Genomic DNA, 14636 nt, shown 5'->3' with positions numbered 1-14636 from the left:
ATTTTATAGATTTTCAAATACACTAGGAAACTAGAATTAAATATATATATATATATATATCCTTTTCTATTCCATTATATTTTTTATAAAAATATATTTATCTCATTTCATGTATAGTATTATAATTGAGAAAACAAGTGATCAACCGAGTAATTATTCTGTATTTTCAAAATATAATAACGTGCTCTCTCCTCTCACATGGTAGTAATAGGGCATACTTATTAAATTTATAACTTAATCTACCATTCACATATTAAAGGAGAGAGTACCTAATAATTTCCATTATTAAGCATGACAAACTACCTAGATTCCCATTAATTGACCAAGTAGCCAGCATTTCATTATCAGTTGGAACTCATTTTAGATGATCATTTATTAATCATCTTAAGGAAAAGGTCCTCTTTGATTGGTGAAATGCCATTCTCAACTTACAAATCCAAACTTTTATTTGGTGGACTAAGACAAAATGAATAGTTATGAAAAGACAACTTTTAGCTTAGTTCAACCCCTCAACATTTCTCATACTTTTCTTCACAATTATTTTAGTTCAGTTAGATAAAAATTGCATATAAAATGTCACATACTCCCTCACATTGAATAACCATTTCCTCGATATGAGACCACCAAAACACCTGGTTTACAGAGGGTGTGAAAATTTCTATGAGCACAAACTTATAGTAATATTTTTCCCATTTGGAAATTGTACAAATAATGCACAACAGAAAAATCAATGGGCAAGTTGTTCACATCCTACATCATGTTCATAATTATTAGTTGGAAAAATGCACTATATGCATCATGTGGTCGTAAATGTCCTAAATTTGTTTTGTTATTTAAGAGGAGCTCTGATTGTGTTAATGAAATAAAGGATTTATTTATTTATTCTTTCCATCATTCTTTTCTTCTTCTTCTTCTTTCTGAAAAAATAATGTTAACATACCCTACTCCCATTTTTTTTTTTTAAAGAATTATGGTTCAAATCTCCTATCCCCATCTATCATCTACTATCAATTAAAAAAAAAAAAAAAACTGAATTAATGGAATATTTATCAGGATAATAATCTAGTTAGTTAAATTAGAAAAATATAGTAGTTTCAAGGGGGTTTATGACCCTTTTTGTTCTGGTTTTATTTAGCTAAGGCAACCTCAATGAAAAAAAAAAATGCACAGTATTGGGCCTCAAAGCCCAACGAGATCCAAGGTTTCAACCAACCCAACAAATTAACAAATAACTCCCAAATCCAACCTTTCAAGCAGAGAGCCTGTAACATAGTCCTAAATTAATCAAATGGCTTCCAGGTTTCTACTTTTGAAAGAAGCAACTTGAGCCACAGCTTAAATCTTCTAGCAATGCATTAGAGCCTCCTCAAGCCTAAAATTCCTAGGCAACTTCATTCGAAATTCTTTCAGCACAAGCCAAAGACTTAAATCTAAGACCCAAGCCCCACCCAAAATAAATAAATAAAACTCTCAAAAGGTTAAGTGTTAGATACCTAATTCCAACATTGATAAATAGAGAAAGTCTACTGAGTTATAATTAATTAGACTCATCATAAGCGCTTTATGCGTGCAATAATTTCTTTTTTATTTATTTGTTTTTTTAGTTTAGTGTTATAATGTTTAAAGTGATATGTAAATAACTCTGTGTGTGTGTGTGTGTGTGTGTTTTTTTTTTTTTTTTTTAAGAAAGAGGTAAGGTAATGTGGAATACTGTTTAAAAATGAGATAAAGATAGTGTCCTAAGTTTTAGGTAGAATGAAGAAGATAAAGGAAAAAGCTTAAAATTTAGGAACAATAAATTACTCTTTTAACCAATTTGTGTTTATTAATTTGAAATTATTTAACTAAAAAATAAGGGCATTTTAGAGTGTTTTTAAGAATTTGTGTGAAGGTATTTTGGTACACTAAAAATTGAAACCCGAATAGAGAATTATGTTATTAATAGTATAGATAAAATGTTGTTCAGTTAAGTGTTAGAACCTAATTCCTATCAGGCTATCACAATTCCCAAGTACCACCGATTTTGATATACTATTGCTATCTCCTTTTTCTTTTTCAGGAACCAACATGTTTTAGTTTTCACTAAATCATGAGAAATTATTCACTCCCACAATCTTTTTGTAGGAGTGAATAATTTCTTATAGAGTCTTCACTTCTCAAACAGGAGGTATGGGTCCCAATGTGTGACCTATGTACGGAGAAATTCTTGGGACCTCCCGGAGGACCACTGACGTGGTCCTCCTGGGTCCTGCCATCCAATAGGGAAGTGCCACCTAGCCATTTTATAAAACTCAGCTCCACATCATCTTACCCATGAACTAAACTATAGTTAGCAAAACCAAACCAAGGTTAAAACAAAAACAAAACTCAGCAACCCAAATGTGTTATGCTCTTAACCCAAAATCATTTGTAACCTTCTGAGTTCTAACCCAAGTTCTAACTCAGCAACCCAAACCTTTTCTCTCCCTCTACCCACAGCCGGCAACCCAAAATCAAAGCCAAAATCAACGGCAACGGCAATGGCAACGGCAACGGCGACAATAATGATACTCTAAGCTCATTCAAGCGTGCGAGAGCATGGGCGTCGCTAGATTGAATGAAGAGGCCGCCGCTTTCGCTCAAGTTCTCGACGAAGCCAACGTCATTCTTCTCTTTCACGACAAGGTCGACCTTCATCCCGATAAGGTCGAAATCTCTCTCAAGCAGCATCTTTGCCGAGAAGCAAAGCTAGGACCCAAAGCCCACAATCTCCGATCGGTTTTGGTGGTCATGGGAATTTTGGGTTTTGGTTTTAAGACTCATGCCCATTCGATCTTAACAAGGATGTGGTTTATGAGATGAAGGGCATACATATTTTTTTTATTTTTTTTTATGGGAATTTGAATGTTGTTGTTGATGCTGCGAAATTGATGTCCCAAAGTTTTGAAGAAAGATTGTATCAGTGGTATTTGGTTGTGGGCAAGATTGTATTAATGGTATTTGGTTATAGTCTTGCTGCTGACTTGTAGGAAATGTATTCTGATGTGAATTGTTTATGTGGTTTTGGTATAGTTGTTTTGGTATAGTTATTGTATTTGCAAATAAATTTTGTGTTTATAGATGACTTTCATCTTTTTGTTTTGGTGTTTGGATATCATTGTAAATTTTGTTCATTTTGACAATAAAATTTCTCATTTGTTACACTATTAGTGATGGTTTTTGAGAGAAATGTTAGAAATTTTATTGATGTAAAGCTACTGTATTGCATAACTATGTAGTCCAAATGAAAACTATGTAGTCCAAAACAGTTAGCAGATGCATTATGCAATCATCATACAATTTTCCTTCACTTGCAAATCCGGTGCCTATTATAGTCCTAAGTCCTGACATTTTGTAACACAGTGAAAGAACAAATTTATACAAGACAAACTACATTTTCTTTCCAGTTTGCTCCAAAGCACCAGCATTTTGGTCTTGCCATGATGCTTGCCACTGCTTGTCATAGAAGGTATTCAGCCCTCTAAGGTTGTAGCTGTGTTTGTGCAAGTGGCAATGACCTCAGTAATTTTATTTGTTCAAACTGGAAATTTCATATGCAAGGTAGGACTCTTTGTGACGGTCATCAGTGTGATACTTTTAAGATGAATTGAAGATTTTGAGAACCTGAAGAAGCTAGCTGATGAGGCTACCTTCTATGACAAGCAGTGGAAAGCATCATGGCAAGACCAAAATGCTGGTGCTTTGGAGCAAACTGGAAAGAAAATGTAGTTTGCCTTGTATAAATTTGTTCTTTCACTGTGTTACAAAATGTCAGGACTTAGGACTATAATAGACACCGGATTTGCAAGTGAAGGAAAATTGTATGATGATTGCATAATGCATCTGCTAACTGTTTTGGACTACATAGTTTTCATTTGGACTACATAGTTATGCAATACAGTAGCTTTACATCAATAAAATTTCTGACATTTCTCTCAAAAACCATCACTAATAGTGTAACAAATGAGAAATTTTATTGTCAAAATGAACAAAATTTACAATGATATCCAAACACCAAAACAAAAAGATGAAAGTCATCTATAAACACAAAATTTATTTGCAAATACAATAACTATACCAAAACAACTATACCAAAACCACATAAACAATTCACATCAGAACACATTTCCTACAAGTCAGCAGCAAGACTACAACCAAATACCACTAATACAATCTTGCCCACAACCAAATACCACTGATACAATCTTTCTTCAAAACTTTGGGACATCAATTTCGCAGCATCAACAACAACATTCAAATTCCCATAAAAAAAATTAAAAAAAAAAAAAAAAATCTATATGCCCTTCATCTCATAAACCACATCCTTGTTAAGATCGAATGGGCATGAGTCTTAAAACCAAAACCCAAAATTCCCATGACCACCAAAACCGATCGGAGATTGTGGGCTTTGGGTCCTAGCTTTGGTTCTCGGCAAAGATGCTGCTTGAGAGAGATTTCGACCTTATCGGGATGAAGGTCGACCTTGTCGCGAAAGAGAAGAATGACGCCGGCTTCGTTGAGAACCTGAGCGAAAGCGGCGGCCTCTTCGTTCAATCTAGCGACGCCCATGCTCTCACACGCTTGAATGAGCTCAGAGTATCATTATTGTCGCCGTTGCCGTTGCCGTTGATTTTGGCTTTGATTTTGGGTTGCCGGTTGTGGGTAGAGGGAGAGAAAAGGTTTGGGTTACTGAGTTAGAACTTGGGTTAGAACTCAGAAGGTTACAAATGATTTTGGGTTAAGAGCATAACACGTTTGGGTTGCTGAGTTTTGTTTTTGTTTTAACCTTGGTTTGGTTTTGCTAACTATAGTTTAGTTCATGGGTAAGATGATGTGGAGCTGAGTTTTATAAAATGGCTAGGTGGCACTTCCCTATTGGATGGCAGGACCCAGGAGGACCACGTCAGTGGTCCTCCGGGAGGTCCCAAGAATTTCTCCTATGTACGACCCACACCTTTGTGAGAGGAGGTAGGACTCCCCCTGTAAGAGTAAAAAATTTCTTCTAACTCATGGTGCCACTTATCTAGTCTTCATGGCAATTAATTATTTTACCCAAACAACTTGATTGAAAACCATATTACATATTAAACCATTATATAGTAACATGAGATTTACATCATTTGAAAGTAAATTAAACTCTAAAAAATGGATTAGTTTAACATAAATTCAATGTTTCACATAATTTATTGCTCAATAGTTGGTGGAATTAATATAATGAAAAGTTTGAACAATTAATTTTGCCACTTTTGGTCGAAATAGCACTCTTCATGTAAGTGCCAAAGTTAAAGGGACAACTATCAAGAGCCTTATAACTAAATAGTATTGTTTGATTCTCCCAAAAGGGAGAACATAAGTTTGATTCCCTCAATTATTATATAAAAAGTTAGAGAGTTATACATTGAATTTGGTTGAATGAAAAATCAAAATCTGTAAGTGCAGGTAAGCTAATTAGACAATAGCTCCTTCAATTTATTTATTTATTTTTTCGTTACAATCACTACTGCAAACATTTTTTTTATGATTTTTTTCAAAAGATAATAATAAAATTATAAAACAAAGTTATAAATAAAGCAATGAAAATAATTTATACGTTCCACGAACGAATGCTATGTGGATTTTGTAATATCCAACAAATATGAGTTTATCCCATAAATTTCTAAACAACATTTGTTCAAAACACTTACAAAAGAATTTAATTTACACTTGAATCAATAGCAAATAATAAAAAATAATTTCAATTGTCACATGACTCATAGCAATAAACTTATAATATCTAGTTCACAAACCTACAATTTTTCCTGATCTCATCCTGACTTCCTGTGTGCACATCATCGTAACCCATTTTCACCATAGCTGCAGCAAACTTATAAGTCCATGTTTCACCTTGCCTTGCATTATTCCTGACAATTCCAACCGTTGAAGGGCTGCTCAAAAGAGATTGATCAGAGGTCCATAGATGCCATCCCTATTTAAAAAGGAAATAAATAAAATGTAGGGAATTAATAGTAAAATTATTTTATTTTTCATTTTATTTAATAGATTTCAAATAGACTAGGAAACTAGATTTTTTTTTTAATCTATCTATTTCTATTCCATTCTATTTTTATTAAAATTTATTTGTCTCACTTCTTGCATGCAATAGAAAAATATATTGAGAAAACAAGTGACCAACCAAGTAATTATTCAATATTCTTAAATACAATGATATTCTTTTTTTATATATACAACATAGAAATTCTATACTAACTTAATTTAGGTAGTGTGTGAAGCTCCCTTCTAGAGACTTGAATCATGACCCTTGCCCCCCACAAGCACTTAATACTTGTGGAGTAACTTAATACTGTATATATATCAAAGCATTAGTGTAACTTAATTACGCTTTCTATTCTTTCCTGATTCATCAATAAAGTTCACATTTTATTTAGAAAGCTCTTAATTTAACATGGTATCAGAGTATAAAATCCTGAATTCGATCCTTATCTCCTCTACTCTACCTCCCATTTAAAATTCCACGTGTTGGGTTTCACCTATTAAAAGGTAATTTTGACCCACACATGAGAGAGTGTTAGAATTGTGTGGTTAAATAATTAAATTTACCATATATATTCTAATAATTTGATATTTTTGGGACAATCGTTAATTTAACACTAATTAAATTTGTAGTTAAATTTGCCATTCACATATTAGAGGAGGGACTACCTAAAAATTTCCATGATTAAGCATGATAATTAGCTAGGTCTCCAATCGACCAAGTAGCTAGCATTTCATCATCAATTGAAACTCATTTAAGATGATCATTTATACGTCATTCTAAGGAAATAGTCTATTCTCTATCCTATGAAATGAATTTCTCAGCTTCGTAATCCCAACTTTTATTTCGTTGACTAAAACAAAATGATTAGCTGTGAAAAGATAACTGGTAGTTTAGTTCAACCACTCACTGTTTCTCACACCTTTCTTCATAACTTTTTTAATTCGGCTAGATAAAAAATTCACACACTCTGTCACATTGAATAACCATTCACTTGATATGGGGCCACTAAAACACATGGATGAGAGAGTGGGTATGAAATTTTTTGTGAAATTTTTTGGTAAGTAATTAAAGATTTATTGTAGTATTTTTTTCCATTTGACAACTGTATAATGGATCATAAGAAAATCCGTGGGCTATTTGTTCACATCATGTTCAGAATTATTAGGTGGGGAAATGCACCACAATGCATATCTTGTGGTTGTAAATGTCTTGAATTTGTTGTGTTATTTAAGAAGAGCTCTAATTTTGCGTATGAAATTAAGGATTTTTTTCATTAATTCATTTTATTTTTTTTTTTGGTGGGAGAAGGGGGTAATGACTAAACCAAAGGAAAACCGATGTTCAAATTTTTTTACTCCGTCTCTTGTTAGATAACTGAATTAATGGACTGTTGAAAAGGGTAATACTTTTTTTTATTAATAATTAGATAACTAGGTGGTTGATTCTCCAAAAAAAAAAAAAAGATAACTAGGTAGTGCAAGGGCGATTTTGGCCCATTAGCATTTATTTTTAAAATATTTAGGCCCGAAACACTGTTTGGGAAATATATAGCAATATACCACTTTTTTAGGTACTCGAGCTTGGCAAGCTCGAGTACCATGTTTTTTTAATCCACTATTGCCCCATATTCAAGGAACCCTATAGTGGCGTTTTTAAGCCCTATAGTGACGTTTTCGGGCCAAAAAACGCCACTATAGGGCCCCTTGAACCTGTTATGGGGACTTATAAAAAAATTTTGCAGGAAAACGCCGCTATAGGGACCAAAAACGTCACTATAGGGCCCCTTGAACCTGTTATGGGGACTTATAAAAAAAATTTTGCAGGAAAACGCCGCTATAGGGACCAAAAACGTCACTATAGGGCTTAAAAACGCCACTATAGGGCCCCTTGAACCTGTTATGGGGACTTATAAAAAAAATTTTGCAGGAAAACGCGCTATAGGGCCCGAAAACGTCACTATAGGGCTTAAAAACGCCACTATAGGGCTCCTTGAATATGGGGCGATAGTGGATTAAAAAAACATGGTACTCGAGCTTGCCAAGCTCGAGTACCTAAAAAAGTGGTATATTGCTATATATTTCCCAAACAGTGTTTCAAGCCTAAATATTTTAAAAATCAATGCTAATGGGCCAAAATCGCCTAGTGCAAGCTCAATGGAAATAATAAACAAGACGGCACGGTATTGGGCCTCAGAGCCCAACAAAATCCAAGGTTTCTACCACATGACATCAGGCTCTAACAATCCAACAAATTTGCAAATTACTCCCGAATCCAGCCATTCAAGCAGAAAGCCTCCAACATGGTCCATTCTACTACTTTTGAAAGAAGCAACTTGAGCACCATAGATCAAATCTTCTAGAAATGCACTAGAACCACCTCAAGTAATAAATTTCTAGGCAACTTAATTATAAATTCTTTCAGCACAAGTCAAAGGCCAAGATCTGAGACCAAAGCACATAAATAAATAAAGACGCCCACAAAAGGTTAATGAGGTCAACCTAATTCTTACATTGATAAAAAGAGAAATTCTATCAATTTATAATTAATTAATAACGTTGTTCGCTTTAAGTGCTTGAAACCTAATTCATATAATGAGTCCAAGAAACTTATTTTAGGAATCAACATGTAATCCGGCACAACATGTGTTACTAACTCATGAGATTATTTACTCTTATATGAGGAGTATTATTCAATTTGGTTAAAAGAATAATCAATATCTAAGTACGGGTAAGCTAATTGGACAATAGCTCTCCCAAATATTTTTTTGATTTTGTTTTGTTTTTTTTTTTTTTTTTTTTTTTTTCGTTATATTCACTACTGCAAACATTTTTGTATGATTTTTTCAACCAAAAAAAAAAAAAGGTTGTAAATAAAGTAATGAACTTAACTTTTAAGTTCCACGCATAAATGGTACGCATATTTTGTAACATCCAACAAATACAAGTTTATCCCATTAATTTCTTAGCAAATTTTATTCAAAAACTTACAAAAGAATGAATTTACACTTGAATCATGTTGAAGAATGAAACATTGTAAGAAAATAATACAAAATATTTTCAATAGACACATCAAAAAACCTATAATCACTACAAAAAATTGGACCTATAGTGGCGTTTCACAAATGCCATTATAGGTACTAAAAACACCACTATAGGCCCATTTTGGCTATAGCAGCATTTGCTATAATGGCGTTTACAAACACCACTATTGTACCGCAACTATAGACCTATACGTTTTTATTATTTTTGAAAAAGACAAACGCCACTATAGCATTTATCGAAAAAAAAAAAAAAAATTGGTCTATAGTGACAGTATAATAGTGGCGTTTGTGAAACGCCACTATAGACTCTACAAACTCCACTAGCAAAAAAAACTACGAAAAAAATATTTGATTACCAAAAATTAATTTTTGGTAATCAAAAGAATTTTTTTTTTGACGTGAAAAAGGTTTTTTAATTAAATTAAAAGATAAAAAAAAAACAAAAAAAAATTACAAAATACAAACACTATAGCTATCCCAGCAAATTCAAAATGAAACACAAACCCACCTAAAAAAGTTCAAAATCAAACACAACATGCTCACATCCAAAAAAAAAATATATATATATATATATAGCAACTCCAAATACAAACACTACAGCTATCCCAACAAATTCAAAATGAAACACAAACCCACCTAAAAAAATTCAAAATCAAACACAACATGCTCACATTCAAAAAAATTAAAAAAAAAAAAAAAAAAAAAAAAAAAAGCAACTCTACCCTAACACATTCAGCCGCCACAGACCAACCTGCAAAAAGAAATCATCAAATTGATTTTGAATTTTTCACTACTTTCTTGTTTCTATTAACAAAGATATTATCACACTTGAGACAGACCTATCAATAATAAAAAAGCCAAAGAATTAACAAAAATTAATAAAAAATCTCAGAGACCCACGAAGCAAAGTTGACAGTAAACAAGAAATAGACCAAAACTATTATCAAAAAATAAATAGACCAAAACAATCATAATTTTTTTTTTTTTTAAAATGCTTACCTGCAACTATACAGCCGATGGCTTCAAACACCATCTACAAATTTGAACTAAATCAATAAGCTGCAACACCATTTGCAAATCTAAAACCCACAAACATTAACAACACCACAAATAAAAATAATAATAATAATAAAATCAAAATTGAGAGGAAGAGAAAATAATCAATTCAAATGTGAAGTGAAAGAAGAGTGAAAGAAAAAGAAAAGAAGAAAGATGGAGGAGTGAAAAAAAATAAAAATTAAAAAAAAAAAGTCTAAGATGAAATGGAGAGATAAGGGAGAAAAAGAAAGAAAGGAAAAAAACAAAAGAGAAAGGAAGCCTGAGGCTTGGCGTGTAGATAAGGGAGAGATATAAGAGAGTAGGAGTAGGTGGGGGTTTTAATGTTTTTTTAATTATATATATATATATATATATAAAGAGAAATGATAAGTATGTATGTGTGTATATATATAAATATAAATGATATATTTACACATGATGAAGTGCAAATCGTTAGTCTTGTAGGTTCGTCCAGATGGAGCCGTATTTTCGTCGGTGTCACTGTGAAACTGGTAAGGTAGCTCCCTTAAGGTGGACACCGGTGTGGTGCCTGCCACAACATCTCCGATGCCAAAGTCAGTATAAGAGAACTTTGAGGAAATAACAGAGTATCAGAATAACTAGAAATGCTTTGAGGTGTGTCTGTGTACCTTGTGTTGGTGTTGTGAGGGCTTTATATATGCTCCCACAGCCTCTAGCCGTTGTGGTTGTTAATGTGGCTTTAATGTCTCTTTTGGTAACGTCTCATGCTTAGTAATGTGTGCCTTAATGAGGCATCCAACGGTCTGTACAGCTGGTCTTGTAACCGCTCGGGACATTATTGGCTGTATTGAATGGTTTTGTTACCTTCGTCAGTGATATGGACGTGGTTAGTTTGTCCCAGAGGACAGCCTCGTCGGTCTCGATGAGGTCGTCCAAGAAAGGTGAGTTCGTCAGTCCCATCAACACATTTTCATAATATTTTTACAACAAATTTTAAGTGGTAGGTTGTTACTGGTTATTATTGTTAGGGCAAAAAAAATAATCTTAGTATTAGGTTCAAATTTGAATCAATAACAATTAACCACCAATGATTTGTTGTGAAAATATTGTGAAAATGTTGTGAACGTAGCATCTCTCATACATTAAAAAAAAAATATATATATATATATAAAGATAAATGATATGTCAACAACATTTTTTCAACATTTTTACAACAAATTTTAAGTAGCAGGTGGTAACTGGTTGTTATTGATAAGGCAAAAAAATAATCTTAGTGTTAGGTTCAAATTTGAACCAATAACAACTAATCACCTATGATTTGTTGTGAAAATATTATAAATATAACATCTCTCATATATAATATATAATATAATATATATATATTCCTAATAAATAAAAATAAAAAACTTGAATTTGTTTCATCGTTAACATGTTAACGCTGAAACAAATTCAACGTTTTTTGTTTTTTGTTTTTTGTTTTTTGTTTTTTTTTTTAGGAATATTGTAGGAATATGCCATAGAATATTCTATGGCATATTCCTAGAATATGCCGTAGGCTTGAACCCATTTGGTTTTTTTTTTTTGGGTGTAGGGCTACAACGGTGTTTCGCAAACGTCACTATAGATCTTTTTTCTCCTCTAACTCTTATTAAAAAAACCAACCTAAAAAGAAAAAAAGATTAAATAAATAAATAAACACTAAAATAAAAAGTGCCGTAGTGGCGTTTGATGAACGCCACTATAGGGCAAGGGCCTATAGTGGCATTTGTCAAACGCCACTACAGGTCTTCTTTTCCTCCAACTCACCCAATTGGAAAAAAAAATATTAAAAGAAAAAGTGCATATAGTAGCATTTGTCAAACGCCACTATAAGTCCTGGTCTTACAGTGGCCTATAGTGGCGTTTGTCAAACGCCACTATAGACCCTTATAAGACCAGGACCTATAATGGCATTTGACAAACGCCACTATAGGCCCTTAAAAACGTTGCTATAGAACATTTTTTTAAAACGCCACTATAGAACTCTTCGAACGCAACTATAGATCCAATTTTTTATAGTGAATATCTAGTTCACAAACCTACAATTTTTTCTGATCTCACCCTAGCTTCCTGTAAGCACCTCAATGTAACCCATTTTCATCATAGCTGCCCCAAACTTATAAGCCCATGTTTCACCTTGCCTTGCATTATTTTTAACAATTCCAACCGTTGAAGGGCTACTTAAAAGAGATTGATTAGAGTTTAACAAGCCATAGTGGTTCTTCAAATTTTTGTAGTACTGATTATCAGGCCATTATGGTGTAACTACATCAAGTGGTACTGTTGGACCGTTGCCATTTCTAACATTTTGTGGACACTTGGTCTTTAAGTCTCTAGCAAATATGGGATTCATTGAAGGGTCTTATGGATTTGTTTCACTGAAATTGTATAATCGTTTTGAGAAAGAAGAACAATGTGACCTGCCAATGGAATGTGCCCCAGAAATTGTCACCATTTCATCAAGATTAAGTCCTTTCTGTGCAAATTTTTCTTCGAGTTACTGAGTATTGAAGGTAGCTAGTGGAAGGTTTTGAATAAGCTCATTTTCACGTGACACCCTACCATCACGACGTCCTAATGGAACTTTATAACTTATGCCTCCAACTTTGTAAGCATTGTCACAAGCCGCAAATGCAATAATGTCTGCACAATAGACTATTTGTGGGCATTGAGCTTCAAGTGCAGCCTTCGCCTCAAATATCACTTCAAAGCCTCTTAAGCTTGGATTGTTGACTGGACTATCTCTCTCCTTCGGATTTCCAAGGGTTGAATCAAGTAAGACAGAGGCATCACAACCGTGGCATAGATAACATAGAAATATGATTTAAGTAACAACTTAGTAATTAAGCAGCTTATAACGTATATTGTTTTAGCGGGGAAAAAAGGAAAAGAAAAGGAGAAGGGTCTGCGAATTTAGGTACAAGTTCTAGTAAACATATTACAAATTAAGTGGACTGCAAAGTGCTAACATACTCTGACAAAATTGTCATGAAAATGCATTCTGATTAGGCCAGCAGCTAGGCCAGGGTTGCTTGATACAGCTTTGTTCATAGTGTTTCTTACAATGTTCTCCGCCGAAGGACAAGTTGATTGATAGTAACCCACTTGGAGTGATGGCATCAGTAGTGACATTGTCACCATCATAGACATAGTAACAAAGATAACCAAGCAAAATCTTATGGTTGCCATAGTTACTCTCCAACCCAAATACCCCAATACTGTAACAAGTGAATGAATAAGACTCAAGAGTAAAGAACAAAGAAAGAACAGATAAAGAAGAATATTATAAGCAAGAAGGAGATGAAGATAAAGGTTGTTGTTAGCCAAGTATTTACAGGAATGACCTTAGTGAAGATGGGACTGGCAGATTTTCTTTGAAAACCAAAACATGTATTGCTGCATAGAAGAAAGGCTTGAAGCTATCTATGTTTGAGGGTTTCCACGGTAACAAAGAGGAAGCAGTCCTCTTTGGCTTACTCAAAGATCTTTCCATCCTATTATAGCCTCTTAGGTTTTGAGTGGGTAATGATGTATTTATGTTTTTTGACTTTCAGGGATGTCAACTTGGCAATGGGGAGGGTAAGAAGGTAAATTAACATACGTATATATATATATATATAACCCATGTACATGCATCTTATGCAGACTAGGTCAGTTAGCTTAATTTTCAGTATCTTTGTTTACAGGTTATACTTTTCATGACATTTTAACATCTTGATTAGGACAAGGAAATGGGTAGAAGGGAAAGGGGTAGTGGATCCCACCGTTATTCTACGATTTGAGAGTTTTTCAAATTTCAAGAGAGAGAGAGAGAGAGAAAGGTAAAAGTTAGGGAAAATTATCATTTTCCTCAATAATTAAAGAGATTTTTTTTTTGTTCCAAAATTTTTTTGTTCAATAGTAGGTGCCATCCCAATTTAAAAGGAAAGAAATAAAATATAAAGAGATTTAATAGTAAAACTAATTTTTTTTTTCTTTTCATTTTATTTTATAAATTTCAAATAGACTAGGAAACTAGAATTAAAAATATATACATTATTCTATCTTTTTCTATTCAATTATATTTTCATAAAAATCTATTTATCTTATTTCATGCATTCATTATATATATGTGTGTGTGTGTGTGTGTGTGTGTAGTATTACAATTGAGAAAACAAGTAATCAATCAATTAACTATTCAGTATTCTCAAAATATAGTAACATGCTCTCTTCTCTCACTTAATAGCAGTGAAGTTATTAAATTAATAGTTTAATCTACCATTCACATATTGCAAGAGAGAGTACTAAATAATTTCCATGATTAAGCATGACAACTAGTTAGGTCTCGCATTGACCAAGTAGCTAGCATTTCATTATCAATTGGAACTCATTTAAGATGATCATTTATATGTCATCCTAAAGAAAAGTCCTGTCACAACCCAAACTAGTACTTCAAAATTTAAAGCATGACTGGCATCTTAATATCAAGTTTACCTCAATACCAAC

The 14636-nt window shown here is 33.2% G+C and overlaps 1 pseudogene; it reads right to left on the bottom strand.

Moving 5' to 3' along the window:
- Positions 1-12177: 12177 nt before the first annotated feature.
- On the bottom strand, positions 12178-13358 carry LOC126700548 (peroxidase 5-like; annotated as a pseudogene).
- Between the last annotated feature and the right edge of the window lie 1278 nt (positions 13359-14636).

Source organism: Quercus robur, chromosome 9 (genome assembly GCF_932294415.1).
Source record: "Quercus robur chromosome 9, dhQueRobu3.1, whole genome shotgun sequence".
NCBI classification, from domain to species: Eukaryota; Viridiplantae; Streptophyta; class Magnoliopsida; order Fagales; family Fagaceae; genus Quercus; species Quercus robur.
The sequence above is the reverse complement of the archived record's forward strand: the minus strand, read 5'-3'. Positions and strand labels throughout refer to the sequence as shown.